This window comes from Balaenoptera ricei, chromosome 9 (assembly GCF_028023285.1).
Source record: "Balaenoptera ricei isolate mBalRic1 chromosome 9, mBalRic1.hap2, whole genome shotgun sequence".
Taxonomy (NCBI): Eukaryota; Metazoa; Chordata; class Mammalia; order Artiodactyla; family Balaenopteridae; genus Balaenoptera; species Balaenoptera ricei.
This window is the reverse complement of record NC_082647.1, coordinates 81,247,612-81,267,960: the sequence shown is the minus strand read 5'-3', so window position 1 is coordinate 81,267,960 and position 20,349 is coordinate 81,247,612.

Sequence of the window (20,349 nt, the reverse complement as noted above, 5' to 3'; positions counted from 1 at the left end):
GTGTTGCAGAACTTGTTCTAGATTCAGGAGAGTCACCAAAGGACACACAAACCTCACATGCTCACATATTGGGTTTGGGGAAAGAAGGAGAAAGGAAGAGATGGAGGAACAGAATGGTATTCCTAGTGTACTTGACACTGAGCGGGGTGGGGGGAGGTGGGCAGATCATTTTTTAGAACCCCCATTTTATGATAAAATTATTTTCAGTAACAATCATGACACGAAATTAATAAAATAATGGCTAGAAAAAAAGACAGGTGGTAAACATTTTCTTTTATTGAAATATATATGTGTGTATAAAATTATGCCATAATAAGACAAACAAATAAATAATATCACAGTACAAGAAGGGAAAATAGAGTACTAGATTAATACTGCTTAATTACGCTAATGCACTTTTTATAAAATGGGGAAGAGTTACACGTATATGTTGGTCTGTTGTAGTGATGAATAATAACAGTATGGTTTAATAATGAAAAAGAGCAGCAATTGTTAAAAATTAGATTTTAATTTTAAAGATATCATTCAAATTTAATAAAATATTTCACTACTGAACTAAAACTTGCATTACCCAATAAAAATGTTACATCTTGCAACTTGCGCTCTTTCATTGTTTTAATTATATTTTAAAAATAACCAAGTGGGGGCTTCCCTGGTGGCGCAGTGGTTGAGAATCTGCCTGCCAATGCAGGGGACACGGGTTCGAGCCCTGGTCTGGGAAGATCCCACATGCCGCGGAGCAACTAGGCCCGTGAGCCACAATTACTGAGCCTGCGCGTCTGGAGCCTGTGCTCCGCAACAAGAGAGGCTGCGATAGTGAGAGGCCCGCGCACCGCGATGAAGAGTGGCCCCCACTTGCCGCAGCTAGAGAAAGCCCTCGCACAGAAACGAAGACCCAACACAGCCATAGATAGATAAATAAATAAATAAATAAACCCAAAAAAAGTTAAAAAAAAAAAAAAAAAGAAAAGGAAACAATGTTTTAAAAAAAAAAAAAAAAAAAAAAAAAAAAAAAAAAAAAAAAAAAAAAAAAAAAATAACCAAGTGGTCACGTAGAATGGCAGAATTGAATTGACTCAAGTTTTTTCCTTCATTTTTACAATAACTCTGCTGTTCACTGTTTTGAATCTGGTTTTTAAATGTAGAAATATACACTATCAACTGGGGATGGAGACAGAAATTACAACCAAAGCTAACCTGAATGATTCTAAACCATTATAAGCTTACTCTCCAGATAAGCCTGTATAGTTGGGTCCACATATGTATAACTGGCAGTTCTCCAAATAAGCTGCCATATAAAAATTTTTGAAAAGATGAGCAATAAAACTGTGTTAATCTGGACTTTATATTATTAAAACTGAACAGTAACCACCACCATTGTTTAGGGCTGGGGCCAACAAAAGCTTTTATCAGAGAAGAATAATTTATAACCTTTTTTAGAATCTATCAATTTTTTAAGAATTGCTGGTGCATTATGACATTAAAAGTAAGACTGACTTTTAGCTGGTTTTGTTATTGACTTTGGATTACAAGGCACACCCTTCTTGCTTGCACCTAGGCAGACTGCTCTCCTATCTTAGCCTTTGGTAAGCCACAGGAGAGAGAGAAAGAAAGAAGATATAATAAAAAAAATAATTTTAATTAGTCTATTCTGACGGGCTGAGATCACAGATCAAAATAAATGCTTTTTTTTTTTTTTTTTTTTTCACACACACACACTGTATTTTATTTTTACAAGAGATAAATCAACTGACACCAAGCAAAATAAATGCTTTTTATTCAAATTGAATCTGAAAGAAATCTGAATTTTAAAATTAATTTAAACTAGTTTATATTTGTGATAAATTAAAATTCCAAATTGAAATGGAAAAGCATCTAAGGAATTTAAATTAAATTAAATTAAAAATCTAACAGCCTATTTCATTTAAATTATTTTAATTTAAATTAAATTAAAATTCAGAAGCATCTTGAAATGAATCAGAATTAACCATAACATTCACCTCATATATGAAATGCTGAAATTTTGATTTCTATCAAGTTATAATCAGGCTATGCTGACTTGGTAGCAGTTTGCAGAATGGTTTGACACGAAAGGTTAAAACAGCCTAAAATAGGTAACAAAAGTAAATATGGTTGGCAGCAATTATTATAATGGGTCATGTGATTAATGCCTCAAGTCAGATTTATATTAGCTTCAAATATGAAATTGTGGATTGTAGAGAGGCTCAGAAAATAATATAAACTGAATCTTTCTATTGAAATGATAAAAATCTGATGGTTTATGATAGAATATATTTTTCTATGTCTCAGTCAGGGTGTCTGTCCCCTCTGCTGGCTGAACCTTGCCCGCCTCTGGAGTGGTATGTGGGTCCATGAACTTCCACATGCTCCTGGTGCAACCCCCTAGGTCCATACTATCTGCTTCATTACTGGAAACTTCTTGAGAGAGAAGTTTGACAAGGAAGTTGCAATTAGAACCTATCATTTACACCTTTTTAAGAGATCATCAAGAAAATTCCATCGAGTCCTATATTCCTGTTTACGTCAGTCACTACCAGCCCCATATAGCTCCAATTTCTCATACCTTGTGCTATTCTCTCTGAATTGATGGTCGTAAACAAAACTCCCAAATGGTCAACCTCTTTCCTGATCCAGAGCACCTTCTGTTCTAAAAGACTCCCAGTCCGTGGGGCTAGACATGTTTGGAAGACTATCTGCCCCAGTCACTGGAGACCTCTCCTTGCGTTTAGTGGACAGGGGTCAGGAATGTTAAATGGACTGGATACATCAAGTCCTGCAGAGCATTTGTCCCTCCTGATAGGCCAAAATTCCATACTGAGGAACACTGTGGGAGTTCACAGTCAGTAAAGACCCTGTTTTCCAAGCATCCCTCTCATCTGGTTGTTGTCTCGTTTCTTAATGCTGTTTTGTTTGTTTCACTCCCAGGACCACTGGGGGATTTGGTTTCATTCTTGTTCTTCCTTACTACTCCCTGCTAATTATTCCCTACTCCCACCTTAAAAAGAAGCTACATATATGCTACATTCTACCCCACTCATCTCTTCATTTTTATATTTTTCAATATATGTTCTATTACATAGACTATCAAGATTCACTCACTTTTTCTTTACACTTTTCTTTCTAAATGAATTTTAAAATCAGTTATCTTACTGGTTATAGTAGTTTTAATAATTTTTCAAGGGACACAAATATTTCTAAGTAAGCAATCCTATTATATTCAAACAATTAAATTTTTCTTTTCAAAAACATATAGCTTATTTTTCCTTCTCAACTGATGGAACTGACTTGAATCTTTATAATATTGTTAAATTATAGCCAATATAGCAGCTGTTTGGTTTGTTCATGACTTTAAAAGGAATTATTCTAATAGGTTTTATTTTGACGGTGATTTTGTAGACAGTTTTTCGTTACCAGTTTAGGACATTATCTATTATCATTAACTTGCTAAAAGGCTCATATAAGAAATGAATGCTAAATTTGGCCAATTCAAATTGATCCCTCCTGAAACCAACATCCAACCCTAGATCTAAAACATGAAAGTAAATTCTACTATGTGCCCTTTATCATCCTCCTGCCTTCCTCAGAGGCAGCTAACCACTCTCCTAAATCCTGTGTTCATCATTTTTTTGCCTAACACACACACACCCACACTTGAACAATATTTTATTTTATTAAAATTGTTTTAAATTATATAAAGTCTTTATACTGAATGTAATCTGTGGCCCACTTCTTGTGCGCAAATACAATCTAACCATGTTGCTGCAGGTAACCATGGTTGTTTATTTCCTATATATAATATTTCATAGTATAAATATATCATTTTCCCCCTCTTTTTCTGTCTATGGTAGGTTCCAGTTTTCTGCTACTATTAACAGTATTGCTGTGCTCATTTCTGAAAATATTTTGTAGTGCAAATGTCCAGGAGTTTCTCTTAAGTATGTATCTAGGAGTACAATTACTGGGTCTTAAGTTATGTTCAATTTTACAACTCAAAACCAAATAGTTTTCCAATTTACACTGTTACCAGCTCTATTTGAGATATTTTTTCAGCCCACACCATCTCTAATAGTATCATAAGACTGCTTAATATTTGCCAGATGAGTGTAAATGGTATTTAATTTTGATGACATGTTACTATTATTTGATAATTTATGATCCGTTTTCTTCTACTAGAAGGTAATATTTATAAAGCTTGGTACTTCGCCTTCCGTATTGTTTTATCTCCAGAACCTATGATAGTCTCTGGTACATAGACAGGCTCAAATAAAAAATTCATTAAATAAATTAACATAAAATTATGCATAAATGATTATAAAATTCGTCTTTGGTAACATTTATACATGAGAAAATATACATATAATTAAGACATATATTAAATTTCTAAAAATAAGTGTTTATGATGAAAGTAATCACAGTTCACTTTTTCAACTTTATATTGATCTGCACGTGTGTGTGTATATATATACGTATGTATATAAATAGTTATCCTGTTTACTAAACCTTTGTGCATTTTTCTGAACAGAAAAACTATGAGATCATTTAAATTAAAAACACTGAGTGACATTGCTAAGATTTAAGAGGAAATTTTCCCACTAATAGAGCCTCAAAGGTATTTAAAACACAAATACACACACACATATTACATCAATAAAGAAGGTTTTAGTTTATGGTTGGTGTGCCAAAGACCTAGAACAGCTGCCACTCATTAACACAAATTATTTGAATATCTTCTTACATAATTATTTAAAGTCATCTCAAAGTTTTATAGCACTCATTTACCATTTGACCATAAGTTGATGTTGAAAACAGTTCATTATTTATCAGAACTCTTATAATTTTTCAGTTCCTGATCTATAAATTTTGATTCATTTAATACAGAATGAATGTTGCTAAATCAATTTTAGTGAGATTTAAATACAGATTCTCTAGGACATTAATTCTCAAATATGATTTGTAGAAATGTGAGGGTCTCTCAAGCCCTTTCAGGGGTCTCACAAGCTCCTCTCTTGTCCAACTGTATACCTATGTGAGGCCAGATTTTTTTCATATACTTTACTTAAAGTAACATATTGCAACAGATTGAATGCTGAAGCAGATATGAGAATTTGTCTTCTACAAGCCAGGCTTTAAAAAGATTTGCAAAAATATAAAGGGGTGCCACTCTTCTTACTATTATCTGTTTTGGAAAACACAATTATTTCCATAAACACATAATTTGTTAATTTTACTGGGTTTATTATTGTTATTTTAAAATAAATATTTTTTAAAAAAGAAATGAGTGCTAAATTTGACTAATTCAGTCATCTTTAAGGTGATATAGTTTTCTCTCCTTTACACTATTAATGTGACCAATTACATTAATAGAATTCCTATTGTTCAATGTTTATTCATTGAGATATTATCTTTACATTACTCTGGGATAAAGTCTAATTTGCCATTTTAAAATTCTTTTTATAGCCTGTTGGATTTGTTTTACTAGTATCTTACTTAGAATGCAGGCAGTTTAATTTATATTGATGATGTCTCCTCACTTAGGCAGCAGGTAGACGAAGGGCAAAGGAAATGCAGCGAGGAACGTGGGGAATCCGCTCACCCTCTCTGGCCACATATAAACTGTGCTGTTACCTTTGAGGAGAGGAGAGCTGCCCAATGCCTGGTACATGAGCTCTACCAGATATTTTCTCCGACTCAGAATTCCTTTTCTTAAATTATTGTCCTGAAAGATTTGAATGGGAGAGCTGAGGTGTGACCTCAGAGATGGGGAAGGAATTTGTTCCAAGGTCAGGTTCCCCTTCTCTATTCTCACAGTGCTGAAGACAGGCCATCCCCACAGACATGCACATTCTTTGCCTAAGGAAGATCCCACCCCTTAGGCACAAGCTTAGTGTCTGATGAGGCTCTGATTAAATATCAATCATATGTTCTCCCTTCCCTCCCGTGTTGGCACTCGGGGAAAGAATTTCCTGGAAACTGTCCAGTGATTTAACAACTTTTGCTAAGGAAGGAAAATAATCGAGTTGCGGGGGAGGGGGGAGGATGGAGTGTTACTTTAAAAGGTGGTTGCAGTTTGAGAGTTTAGTAAGAGGCAATGAACAATCCTCTTAGGGAGAGAACCGTGCTGGTGTTGTTCATGCATGGCCAGTCCTTGAGAAGAGCCAACAGGAAGAAAAATATTAGACAAGAAGAGTTAAATTGCTCTGTATAATAACATATTTGAAATTTTAAACTGGCAGATTGAGAGACAAAGGATTTGATGGTGAAAGGAGGCTGTCTTTAAAAGAGAGGATTGTGAATAAGGAGTTGGTAAGAGCAGAACCCCCAAGGGAAGGTGCAAATATCAGGGAGAATGATACAGATGCTGGGTGATACATTTCTCCTTTAGGGAAAGACAAAATGACCTTTAAATTATTAGGTCAAATGTGAGTTCTAAGTTGTTTCCAAGGCTGGGCTCTAACCAGTGTCTTATTACCCAAAGGAAAGGCTAAGAATGTGTGTAGAGCAATCTTCAAGAAACGCATTCAAAAAACATAATTTTAAAGAACTTAGTATTTGGTATTTTTCAAAATCTTCAAGTAAGATTACTTCTGGAAAAATATACAAGAAAAAGATAATGGGGGTGCATCTGGGCAACAGGATTGTGGTCTGGGATATGGAGTGGTAAGAATTCTTCCTCATATTATACCTTTGTTCATCTTAATTATAAATTGATACCTACGCTTGTCTTATCTATTCAAAACCAAAATGATTTAAAATCAAAATCATTTATTTGTTTTATTTTTTCCCTTATTTTAAAATGCCTGGAAGGAGACTGCAGTATACATTTTCGTGTTTTGAACACTGAATTATCCTTAATCCCCCAGAATAAGAGGCTGTTCCACACAAGAGCTTTGTGTTAATGGTACTTTGGGGAATTAAAGGGAAGTGGTGGTGGTTAGGCAGGGGGCAAAGTATTATAAAAATAGGATAGATGTCTCACAAAACAGAACCAGAAATGGGAATTTATAATGCATAAAGAAAAAGCAAGAAGTCGGAATAAGAGATAACCAAGGAAATTTAAAAAAAAAAATCCCTCAGGAAAACTCAAAATCTCTGGAAGTTTCGTGGGTTTACTTCCCTCCCAGGAATCGAACTTGGGCCAGTTTATGATGCTATCAAAGGATGATCCATAAAGCTGAGTGACTGGGAGACATTCGGGTTGTATTTGTTTTTCAGTCACTTTAAAATTTTGCTTTACTCTCTTATGCATGTACACCATTTTGTTCATGCCTCTAATTTCTGGCTGCCAGATTTAACAAGAAATTGTAATAAATATGTTCTAACCAGAACAGAGCATAATGGACACGTTATGCCTTTGATCTAAACATTACATTTTTCCTGTTCCTGATATATGCTATATCTAACATCCTGTAACACGTGTAACGTAGTTCTCTTACTTTGGTTTCACAAGGAACTCATACTATTAGCTCATGTTAAATATTTGATCTACTACTGGGACCATGTCTTTTTTATCTGAATTTCTGGTAGTAAGATTGCTTTAACCTGATACTTGTACAGAACTGCATTTCTACATAAATGGGAAAGTATTTATTTAACCCTCTTCCATACTCTCTTATTTATTATTACTCTGTAGAAGTCAATTTCTGGATCTTGTTATCCACCTACCTCAAAGGGTTGCTACAAAAATTAAATATTAAATGTAAACCATTCAAATCAATGCATGGCATATAAAAAAGGCTCAATAAAACTGTTACTATTATTATTCCTTTCTCCATTTTCTGAGAAAAAATTTTAAGGCAGACTACAAATTTATTAGATGACTTGTTTTCAGTAGCAGAACACTTCTAGTGGATGTCGGTGTCTTGAAATCTGCTAGTATGGCTACAGCCTGCTCCTGTGATAGTCACGTATAATCTGCATTGAACCTAGATGCCCGTTACTCCATAGACCATCACATTGGCACTATCCAGGAAACTGTTAGAATTGCAGAATCTCAGACCGCATCCCAGAGCTACTGAGTCAGAATCTCACCTTAAAAAAGTCTCCAGGTGATTCACATGCACACTGAAGTTTGGAAAGCACTGCTCTAGAGATTTTATTCGCGACATTATGCAAAACGGAGTCCTTTTATCTTTTACCATTTAACCTTGATGCTGAAGTTGTTTGCATCATTTTCCTTTAACTACAGGTGATATCTTTTGTTTGTGGCTTCATCTATTGAGTCACACATGTTCTCCAAGACTTGTTTACTTCTTTCAGAAACTGTAATATGCATGCAGTCTATGAAAGTTCATTGCCTTTTTGCTTCTTGCCTTCATGCATGGAATTCGATCTGTGTCATTGTACAGTTTTTATTTATTTAAGCTATTACAAAACTGTTGAATTATTTGTAAACTTAAGTTTAAAAAAATATTTGATGCATTATTTATTTCCTGGGAATAAGTTTAAACCAGCATAATCCTGATAAATATTTAGGCTGGGGCTCTTTTAATATTTAATAAAAATATGAGGAATGTGTAATCCCTGATGCGGACATGAGAATATCTTCTCCTTTTGCTTTCCCAGATTTCTGTGTGTTTCATGTTGAAAACTCATCTGGAATGCCTGATAAAAAACACTGTGGCCAAGGGGATACAAAATACACCAGCTGAAATTCTGAAATTTTGTATAAGACTGATATATAAGATGCTTCAACACCGTTACTCTACTGTCAGTCTTGAGGCCCGTGGTCTAGGTTCACAAGGTCTTTGTTTTGACTGCCCTGCCCTTGCCTCTGCGGTCCTCTCATTTCCCAAGCACTGGATGGGAATGAAGTAGAGGTATCGACACTTCCCACCTCTCCCCCAGGTCCCACAAACCTGTGTAATCCTTAGGTCACTCTAATTTGCTCCGCCAGCCTTTTAACACAATTATAGCGCTGGCTGACTATCTGAAAGATGAGGATGTAAATGGCCCACACCGACAGACACAGGCCCTGGAAGCACCAAAACCCATTCGCTGAGCTGAAGAATACTTAAGCCTTAAGAGCACAAAGACCTGGCTATCTTTTGGGAGTAGAGAGTTGGAGCAAACACCTTGTATTACTGCCTGAGGAGTTTACAAAAATACTGAAAAGCAGACCTGAAGGCAATTTCGTCATTATCTTTCTTCATTAAATTCTCAGTAAATAACCTAGCAACAATAATCTAGCATTTGGTTGTTATGGGCAACATGATTCTCTATTTTATGTTTTTCTTCCTTATTTGGGAAAAAATTATCCTCATGTATTACATAATAATTCCCTATTTCATATTATGATGCCTTGAACTACAGAGGAAGAGAATTTAAATATCTTTCACAGTGCATCATAAAAAAGGATTACCGAAAAAAACCATGAAAAATATTTCCTCATTTTTTTAATATGAATGTATAAACCAACATTATTTCCATTGTCCTCAGCACTTTTGCCAGTAAAAACATATGACGCGAAGTGATGGCATTTGATAAGATAGGTTCTAACGTGTTTTGCACATTTGTAAATGGGTGCAAGAAAGTTGTACATATATTTCCCAGTAGTGTTTCACAAAAAGAACTCTGAAGGATGACATATATTAAATTATCAGTCTTCTCTAAAATTAAGATAAAAATGAAAGAAAAACCAAATACCATTCTTTCCATTATCTTGGAATAGTCCATTTTTTTCTTAACATACTAATGTACATAAAGTCCATGCTGTTTAAATTCCAGTACATTCTACACCAATCTTTAACCTCCCAGGCATGGTCTAGACAACTCGACTACACTTTGAATCACACTAGCTCTTTTCCAAGCATTTGTTCTCCATCTGGATGATTCCTCACCCTTACACCTACTCACCACAAGTGTAAATTGGAACAATATTTCTATGTCCTATTCAAATGTTTGCTTTGAAGTGTTCTGTTGTTCCAAAAGATGTAAATACTTTCTGCCTTGTCTAAATACTCATCTGTTAAAGAATTACTTTTAAGTATTTTATTATAGCTTTATGTATAAGCCATGCTTTATTTCTTCTGCTACATTTAAGTTCATTCAAGACGGGCTATGTATGTGATCCCAAATTATAAACATAGGGTACCTAAAATCGTTCCTTATTCTATTAATTAGTGCCAGAGGAGGAAATGGATGGAGCACTCAAAGGTTTTAAGTGAAGGTTAACATCAGGAATTATCTACAGAGGTGTAGGCAGAATTCTAGGATGATAAACCGACAAAGGTAAAGTACCAAGGACTACTCACAGACAGGAATTTGGGGAGCTGTTACCATTCTTTGAAAAGGGAAAGAAAAAGCATGGACTTCCCAGAACCCAGTGAGAACTGGAACTGTGGAACAGGGGCCACCTGATTTAATACATCCTCATATAGGAACACGGCCCATGCCAAAACCTCAATGAGGCAGTGAGAGAAAGAGGAGAAATAATGTACCAAAATCATTCTCTCCTTCTAACCTCTGGGTTTTTTTTTTTTTTTTTTTTTGCTGGTGTCTTCGTTGCCTTCTAAAGAGAGGAAAACTTAGCAAGTAAGATATCAAGGGTAATAGTAATTGGTTCCCAGACCCAATTATTCATTTTATGGGGAACCATAATAATTTGCTGCTAGTTTAACCACATCCTGTAAATCAACAATCCACAGGATAGTATTCCATGGCTGGGGCCATTACTGAGACTCCAGTAGGAAACTCTATGGTTCTATGGCTTAGATGTCTTAAGGTAATGGAGCACATAGTAAAGATAGAGACACCATAGTCTGATGTCACTGTTGAATTTAAAGAAATTTAAAGAAATGTAAATTAAGATCCTTGATATGTTATGGAGGACACCATGGTGATGACTGAGGCATTATAGAAATCCTTAAATAATAGTGTTAGTAGAAATATTTCAGTCAAGAAACGGAAATTTGCATGCAGAATGCATATATATACATTCCTATAACATTAAATTCCTGCCCCCTCTTTGATGAAAATGGTCTATGTAATCAACCTGACACTGAGTAGCTGTGGGCCACCTGGGAAATGGTGCCTTATCAGGGACCTAGCATTAGCCTTTACTCAAATGATGTTGGGCAATCAGTAGTAGTGGTGGCCAGATGAGCCTTGGGGAGGGGGCATGTCCTTGGCCGTCCAGCTGAAGCATGGTCTTCGGTGCTCCCTCCATGGCCATTATTCTCATTGATGCCAGGGAGACCAACTGTGTGGTGAAATCTCCCCTTCATCTCCAGTTTACAGAGATCAGATAATACAGAGAGCTTTTCTGAATGCCAGTGTTCCTCTCACTATATGAATTTCTAAATGCCTTGGTAAAGGGAGGGTTCTGAGTCCTCCTAGTGGAAATAGTTAGGGTGTGGCTGAACAAGCTGTAGAAATGGAGCCAATCCATCAGTCCTATCACCCTAAGGATTATACTACTTCTTCTACTGTAACTAGGATGTTCCATCCCAACACACTGTAGCCACAGCTATGTTCAGGTTTCAAGTACATAGCAGACATTTACAGCCACTCTTAGATGGCCCTTAGTCCAAACTTTAATTCTGGATGGACATGTCCATGTTAATAAATTTAGCCTGATCCAACTTACACTTCATTCTCCTTGATCTTACATCCTCAGGATACATTCCTATACACGCTCCCCAACCCTCTACAGGGATGCAGGTTGGCAGGATGTTGCATCTTTAGTGTATTCACTTTCTCTTCCTGTAGGAAACCTGATTCTTACCTTTGTGGACTATGCTGAAATCCAACCCTTGGAATATGCCTCAAGAGAATAAAAAGTATCTGAATATGTGTGTGACAGGGAAGGGGGAGGCTGCTGCTGAGAAGAGTCATTCTCTGCGGACAACTTCTTTTGGGTTTTTTTTTGGTTTTTTAAAATTTATTTTTATTGAAGTATAATTGGCTTACAATTCTATATTAGCTTCAGGTGTACAACATGGTAATCTGATATTTCTATGGAATATACTCCAAAGTTATTGACTATATTAAATAAAACTCTAAAATATTAAATAAGACTATAAAATACTGACTATATTCTCTGTGTTATACATTACATCCTTGTAAATTATTATTTTATACCTAGTAGTTTGTTCTCCAAGCCCCTTCACCTATTTTGCCCATCTCTCCACCCTTCTCCCCTCTGGTAAACCTTAGTTTGTTCTCTGTATTGGTGAGTCTATTTCTGTTTTCTTATATTTGTTTTGTTTTTTAGATTCCACATGTAAATGAAAACATACAGTATTTGTCTTGCTCTGTCTGACTTCCTTTAAGTAGTAATGGAAGGGTTTGGGTATTTTTTGTTGTTGGTTTTTTTGTTTTGTTTTTCGCATTGGAAGGCCAGTTTCCTCAGATACTTGCAGAAGGACAGCTTTCACTGGCAAAGAAGCTTCAAGCAAATTTGAACCTTTCAATTCTCAGCAGCATCTAAATCTATCCCAACGTTCTCATCACATGTCTCAGAGTCTCAGTCGTTAACTAGTACTTAACACAAGGGAAACTAGTGCCCATATGTTAGTGCAGTGGTTCTCAAACATTTTGTCTCAAGGTCCCTTTATCTTTTGAAAAGTTATTGATAATCCCAATGAAAGTTTAGTACATGGAATATATCTTTTGATATTTAATATTTCAAATTAAAACAAAAATTGTCAGAGATGAGAATATACCAATCCACATAAGAGGGATGACTTTATTTCACCTCATGTAGCTTCTACCAGATTCCACTGAAGACTTAGAGAAGCGGAATTATAAGGCAAATACCATCATTGTTTTATTGTGAAAATAGTTTTGACCCATACAATCAGGTTTGGGGACAGGATCTTCAAACCTGTCTGTCCTGGAGTCATACAAACTACACAATTCTTGGTCACCAGACAGTTCTGATTTTCTACCTGTGCTTTGAATTGGAAGGCCAAAGTTCTAATCATATATTTTTCTTTTTGTAATATTCCCAGTATAATAAGAAGTTATCCAACTCCCCTTATTTTTGCAATCACTTTTGACATGGCAACTAAGTGCCAAAACCTCTTGATCTTACAGCAGCACCTTGCTGTACAGCACTCTGCTCCTTGATTAATTAAGTAATTGTGACGCTAACTGCATACTATAGATGACCGGTGTTCCCTCCAAGTGTTCATTAAATATATGATCCAACCAATACCAGATTCTCAAGTATGGGGCTTGTTTCCTGGGGCCACTGCTGATACTGTATTAAGCAGCATCCTGGTTAGAAGACGAAAGGTATACACAAAACTGTTTAACTGGAGAGAGTTCAATTAAACGATTATTTTCAGATGTGTGAAGGGTTAAGGGACAATTGGCAGGCAAGAACCCACTATCACTTCTAGGCCTGAAGTGATGAGAGCAAGTAGAGCTGCGCTCTGGAAGAAGGACCACAGGAGAGGATCTGGGTCTGCTGAGGGACTTTCAGCATCACAGCAAGGTGGCCACAAGGAAGGAAAATAAGTGCTCTCAATGTCTCAGCTTCTAGCTTCTGCCTTTTTTGTTGCCTACCATTGTCTGAACCCAACTGGAAGCCAGAGAGCACAGAGGAGCCTCTGTGTCAAACTGTAGAGAATAAGAAAAGTAGGCACCGCTCAAATCTTCTCTTGATATATGAGAAGCTTAAAGTATAACAGGTCTGAAATTTTACATGACAAAATAGTATTTTTTAAAATTAAAGATCCAGGGGCAAGATGGTGGAAGAGTAAGACGCGGAGATCACCTTCCTTCCCACAGATACAGTAGAAATACATCTACACGTGGAACTGCTCCTACAGAACACCCACTGAACATTGGCAGAAGACGTCAGACCTCCCAAAAGGCAAGAAAATCCCCATGTACTTGGGTAGGGCAAAAGAAAAAAGAAATAACAGAGACAAAAGAATAGGGACGGGACCTGCACCAGTGGGAGGGAGCTGTGAAGGAGGAAAGGTTTCCACACACTAGGAAACCCCTTCGCGGGTGGCGGAGGGGGGAAGCTTCGGAGTCACGGAGGAGAGCGCAGCCACAGGGGTGCGGAGGGCAAAGCGGAGAGATTCCCGCACAGAGGCTCGGCGCCGACCAGCACTCACCAGCCCGAGAGACTTGTCTGCTCAGCCGCTGGGGCGGGCGGGGGCTGGGAGCTGAGGCTCGGGCTTCGGTCGGATCGCAGGGAGAGGACTGGGGTTGGCGGCGTGAACACAGCCTGAAGGGGTTAGCGCACCACAGCTAGCCGGGAGGGAGCCCGAGAAAAAGTCTGCAGCTGCTGAAGAGGCAAGAGACTTTTTCTTGCCTCTTTGTTTCGCGGCGCGCAAGGAGAGGGGATTCAGAGCGCCGCCTAAACTAACTCCAGAGACGGGCACGAGCCGCAGCGATCAGCGCGGACCCCAGAGATGGGCAGGAGACGCTAAGGCTGCTGCTGCCGCCACCAACAAGCCTGTGTGCGAGCACAGGTCACTCTCCACATCGCCCCTCCCGGGAGCCGGTGCAGCCCGCCACTGCCAGGGTCCTGTGATCCAGGGACAACTTACCCAGGAGAATACATGGCGCGCCTCAGGCTGGTGCAACATCACGCCGGCCTCTGCCGCCGCAGGCTCGCCCCGCCTCCGAACCCCTCCCTCCCCCACCCCCGCCTGAGTGAGCCAGAGCCCCCGAAGCAGCTGCTCCTTTAACCCCGTTCTGTCTGGGCGGGGAACAGATGCCCTCAGGTGACCTACACGCAGAGGTGGGTCCAAATCCAAAGCTGAACCCTGGGAGCTGTATGAACAAAGAAGAGAAAGGGAAATCTCTCCCAGCAGCCTCAGAAGCAGCGGATTAAAGCTCCACAAACAACTTGATGTGCCTGCATCTGTTGAATACCTGAATAGACAACGAATCATCCCAAATTCAGGAGGTGGACTTTGGGAGCAGGATATATTAATTTTTCCCCTTTTCCTTTTTTTTTGTGAGTGTATATGTATATGCTTCTGGGGGAGATTTTGCCTGTATAGCTTTGCTTTCACCATTAGTCCTAGGGTTAGGTCCGTCCATTTTTTGTTTTGTTTTGTTTTGTTTCTTACTTAAAAAATTTTTTTCCCTAATAAATGTTATCTTAATAATTTTTTCCTTATTTTCTATTTTTAGAAATTAAAAAAATTTTTAATAACTTTTTCATATTTTTATTTTAAAAAATTAAAATTTTTTTCTTAATAAATTTTTTCTTAATAATTTTTTTCTTATTTTTTATTATAATAGCTTTATTTTATTTTATTTTATCCTCTTTCTTTCTTTCTTTCCTTCTATTTTTTTCTCCCTTATATTCTGAGCCGAGTGGATGAAAGGCTCTTGGTGCTCCAGCCAGGCATCAGGGCTGTGCCTCTGAGGTGGGAGATCCAACTTCAGGACACTGGTCCACAAGAGACCTCCCAGCTCCACGTAATACCAAACAGCGAAAATCTCTCAGAGATCTCCATCTCAACATCAAGACCCAGCTTCACTCAACGACCAGCAAGCTACAGTGCTGGACAACCTATGCCAAACAACTAGCAAGACAGGAACACAGCCCCATCCATTAGCAGAGAGGCTGCCTAAAATCATAATAAGGCCACAGACACCCCAAAACACACCACCAGATGTGGACGTGCCCACCAGAAAGACAAGATCCAGCCTCATCCACCAGAGCTCAGGCACTAGTTCCCTCCACCAGGAAGCCTACACAACCCACTGAACCAACCTTAGCCACTGGGGACAGATACCAAAGACAACGGGAACTTCGAACCTGCAGCCTGTGAAAAGGAGACCCCAAACACAGTAAGATAAGCAAAATGAGAACACAGAAAAACACACAGCAGGTGAAGGAGCAGGGTCAAAACACACTAGAGCTAACAAATGAAGAGGAAATAGGCAGTCTACCTGAAAAAGAATTCAGAATAATGATAGTAAAGATGATCCAAAATCTTGGAAATAGAATAGACAAAATGCAAGAAACATTTAACAAGGACGTAGAAGAACTAAAGAGGAACCAAGCAATGATGAAAAACACAATAAATGAAATTAAAAATACTCTAGACGGGATCAATAGCAGAATAACTGAGGCAGAAGAACGGATAAGTGACCTGGAAGATAAAATAGTGGAAATAACTACTGCAGAGCAGAATAAAGAAAAAAGAATGAAAAGAACTGAGGACAGTCTCAGAGACCTCTGGGACAACATTAAACACACCAATATTCAAATTATAGGGGTCCCAGAAGAAGAAGAGAAAAAGAAAGGGACTGAGAAAATATTTGAAGAGACTATAGTTGAAAACTTCCCTAATATGGGAAAGGAAATAGTCAATCAAGTCCTGGAAGCACAGAGAGTCCCATACAGGATAAATCCAAGGAGAAACACGCCAAGACACATATTAATCAAACTATCAAAAATTAAATATAAAGAAAACATATTAAAAGCAGCAAGGGAAAAACAACAAATAACACACAAGGGAATCCCCATAAGGTTAACAGCTGATCTTTCAGCAGAAACTCTGCAAGCCAGAAGGGAGTGGCAGGATATACTTAAAGTCATGAAGGAGAAAAACCGACAACCAAGGTTACTCTACCCAGCAAGGATCTCATTCAGATTTGATGGAGAAATTAAAACCTTTACAGACAAGCAAAAGCTGAGAGACTTCACCACCACCAAACCAGCTTTACAACAAATGCTAAAGGAACTTCTCTAGGAAGGAAACACAAGAGAAGGAAAACACCTACAATAACAAACCCAAAATATTTAAGAAAATGGGAATAGGAACATACATATCGATAATTACCTTCAATGTAAATGGATTAAATGCTCCCACCAAAAGACACAGACTGGCTGAATGGATACAAAAACAAGACCCATATATATGCTGTCTACAAGAGACCCACTTCAGACCTAGAGACACATACAGACTGAAAGTGAGGGGATGGAAAAAGATATTCCATGCAAATGGAAATCAAAAGAAAGCTGGGGTAGCAATTCTCATATCAGACAAAATAGACTTTAAAATAAAGACTATTACAAGAGACAAAGAAGGACACTATATAATGATCAAGGGATTGATCCAAGAGGAGGGTATAACAATTGTAAATATTTATGCACCCAACATAGGAGCACCTCAATACATAAGGCAAATATTAACAGCCATAAAAGGGGAGATTCACAGCAACACAATCATAGTAGGGGACTTTAACACCCCACTTTCACCAATGGACAGATCATCCAAAATGAAAATAAATAAGGAAACACAAGCTTTAAATGATACATTAAACAAGATGGACTTAATTGATATTTATAGGACATTCCACCCAAAAACAACAGAATACACATTTTTCTCAAGTGCTCATGGAACATTCTCCAGGATAGATCATATCTTGGGTCACAAATCAAGCCTTGGTAAATTTAAGAAAATTGAAATCGTATCAAGTATCTTTTCCAACCACAACGCTATGAGACTAGATATCAATTACAGGAAAAGATCTGTAAAAAATACAAACACATGGAGGCTACACAATACACTACTTAATAACGAAGTGATCACTGAAGAAATCAAAAGGGAAATCAAAAAATACCTAGAAACAAATGACAATGGAGACACGACGACCCAAAACCTATGGGATGCAGCAAAAGCAGTGCTAAGAGGGAAGTTTATAGCAATACAAGCCTACATCAAGAAACAGGAAACATCTCGAATAAACAACCTAACCTTGCATCTAAAGCAATTAGAGAAAGAAGAACAAAAAACCCCAAAGCTAGCAGAAGGAAAGAAATCATAAAGATCAGATCAGAAATAAATGAAAAAGAAATGAAGGAAACAATAGCAAAAATCAATGAAACTAAAAGCTGGTTCTTCGAGAAGATAAACAAAATTGATAAACCATTAGCCAGACTCATCAAGAGAAAAAGGGAGAAGACTCAAATCAATAGAATTAGAAATGAAAAAGGAGAAGTAACCACTGACACTGCAGAAATACAAACGATCATGAGAGATTACTACAAGCAACTCTATGCCAATAAAATGGACAACCTGGAAGAAATGGACAGATTCTTAGAAATGCACAACCTGCCGAGACTGAACCAGGAAGAAATAGAAAATATGAACAGACCAAGCACAAGCACTGAAATTGAAACTGTGATTAAAAATCTTCCAACAAACAAAAGCCCAGGACCAGATGGCTTCACAGGCGAATTCTATCAAACATTTAGAGAAGAGTTAACACCTATCCTTCTCAAACTCTTCCAAAATATTGCAGAGGGAGGAACACTCCTCAACTCATTCTACGAGACCACCATCACCCTGATACCAAAACCAGACAAAGATGTCACAAAGAAAGAAAACTACAGGCCAATATCACTGATGAACATAGATGCAAAAATCCTCAACAAAATACTAGCAAACAGCATCCAACAGCACATTAAAAGGATCATACACCATGATCAAGTGGGGTTTATTCCAGGAATGCAAGGATTCTTCAATATACGCAAATCAATCAACGTGATACACCATATTAACAAATTGAAGGAGAAAAACCATATGATCATCTCAATAGATGCAGAGAAAGCTTTCGACAAAATTCAACACCCATTTATGATAAAAGCCCTGCAGAAAGTAGGCATACAGGGAACTTTCCTCAACATAATAAAGGCCATATATGACAAACCCACAGCCAACATTGTCCTCAATGGTGAAAAACTGAAACCATTTCCACTAAGATCAGGAAGAAGACAAGGTTGCCCACTCTCAACACTATTATTCAACATAGTTTTGGAAGGGTTAGCCACAGCAATCAGAGAAGAAAAAGAAATAAAAGGAATCCAAATCGGAAAAGAAGAACTAAAGCTGTCACTGTTTGCAGATGACATGATACTGTACATAGAGAACCTTAAAGATGCTACAAGAAAACTACTAGAGCTAATCAATAAATTTGGTAAAGTAGCAGGATACAAAATGCACAGAAATCTCTTGCATTCCTATATACTAATGATGAAAAATATGAAAGTGAAATTAAGAAAACACTCCCGTTTACCACTGCAACAAAAAGAATAAAATATCTAGGAATAAACCTACCTAAGGAGACAAAAGACCTGTATGCAGAAAATTATAGGACACTGATGAAAGAAATTAAAGATGATACAAATTGATGGAGAGATATACCATGTTCTTGGATTGGAAGAATCACCATTGTGAAAATGACTCTACTACCCAAAGCAATCTACAGATTCAATGCAATCCCTATCAAACTACCACAGGCATTTTTCACAGAACTAGAACAAAAAATTTCACAATTTGTATGGAGACACAAAAGACCCCGAATAGCCAAAGCAATCTTGAGAACGAAAAATGGAGCTGGAGGAATCAGGCTCCCTGACTTCAGACTATATTACAAAGCTACAGTAATCAAGACAGTTTGGTACTGGCACAAAAACAGAAATATAGATCAATGGAACAGGATAGAAAGCCCAGAGATAAACCCACGCACATATGGTCACCTTATCTTCGATAAAGGAGGCAAGCATATACAGTGGAGAAAAGACAGCCTCTTCAATAAGTGGTGCTGGGAAAATTGGACAGGTACATGTAAAAGTATGAAATTAGAACACTCCCTGACACCATGCACAAAAATAAACTCAAAATGGATTAAAGACCTAAGTGTAAGGCCAGACATTATCAAACTCTTAGAGGAAAACATAGGCAGAACATTTTATGACATAAATCACAGCAAGATCCTTTTTGACCCAGCCCCTAGAGAAATGGAAATAAAAACACAAATAAACAAATGGGACCTAATGAAACTCAAAAGCTTTTGCACAGCAAAGGAAACCATAAACAAGACCAAAAGACAACCCTCAGAATGGGAGAAAATATTTGCAAATGAAGCAACTGACAAAGGATTAATCTCCAAGATTTACAAGCAGCTCATGCAGCTCAATAACAAAAAAACGAACAACCCAATCCAAAAATGGGCAGAAGACCTAAATAGGCATTTCTCCAAAGAAGATATACAGATGGCCATCAGACACATGAAAGAATGCTCAACATCATTAATCATTAGAGAAATGCAAATCAAAACTACAATGAGATATCATCTCACACTGGTCAGAATGGCCATCATCAAAAAATCTAGAAACAATAAATGCTGGAGAGGGTGTGGAGAAAAGGGAACCCTCTTGCATTGTTGGTGGGAATGTAAATTGATACAGCCACTATGGGGAACAGTATGGAGGTTCCTTAAAAAACTACAAATAGAACTACCATACGATCCAGCAATCCCACTACTGGGCATATACCCTGAGAAAACCATAATTCAAAGAGTCATGTACCGAAATGTTCATTGCAGCTCTATTTACAATAG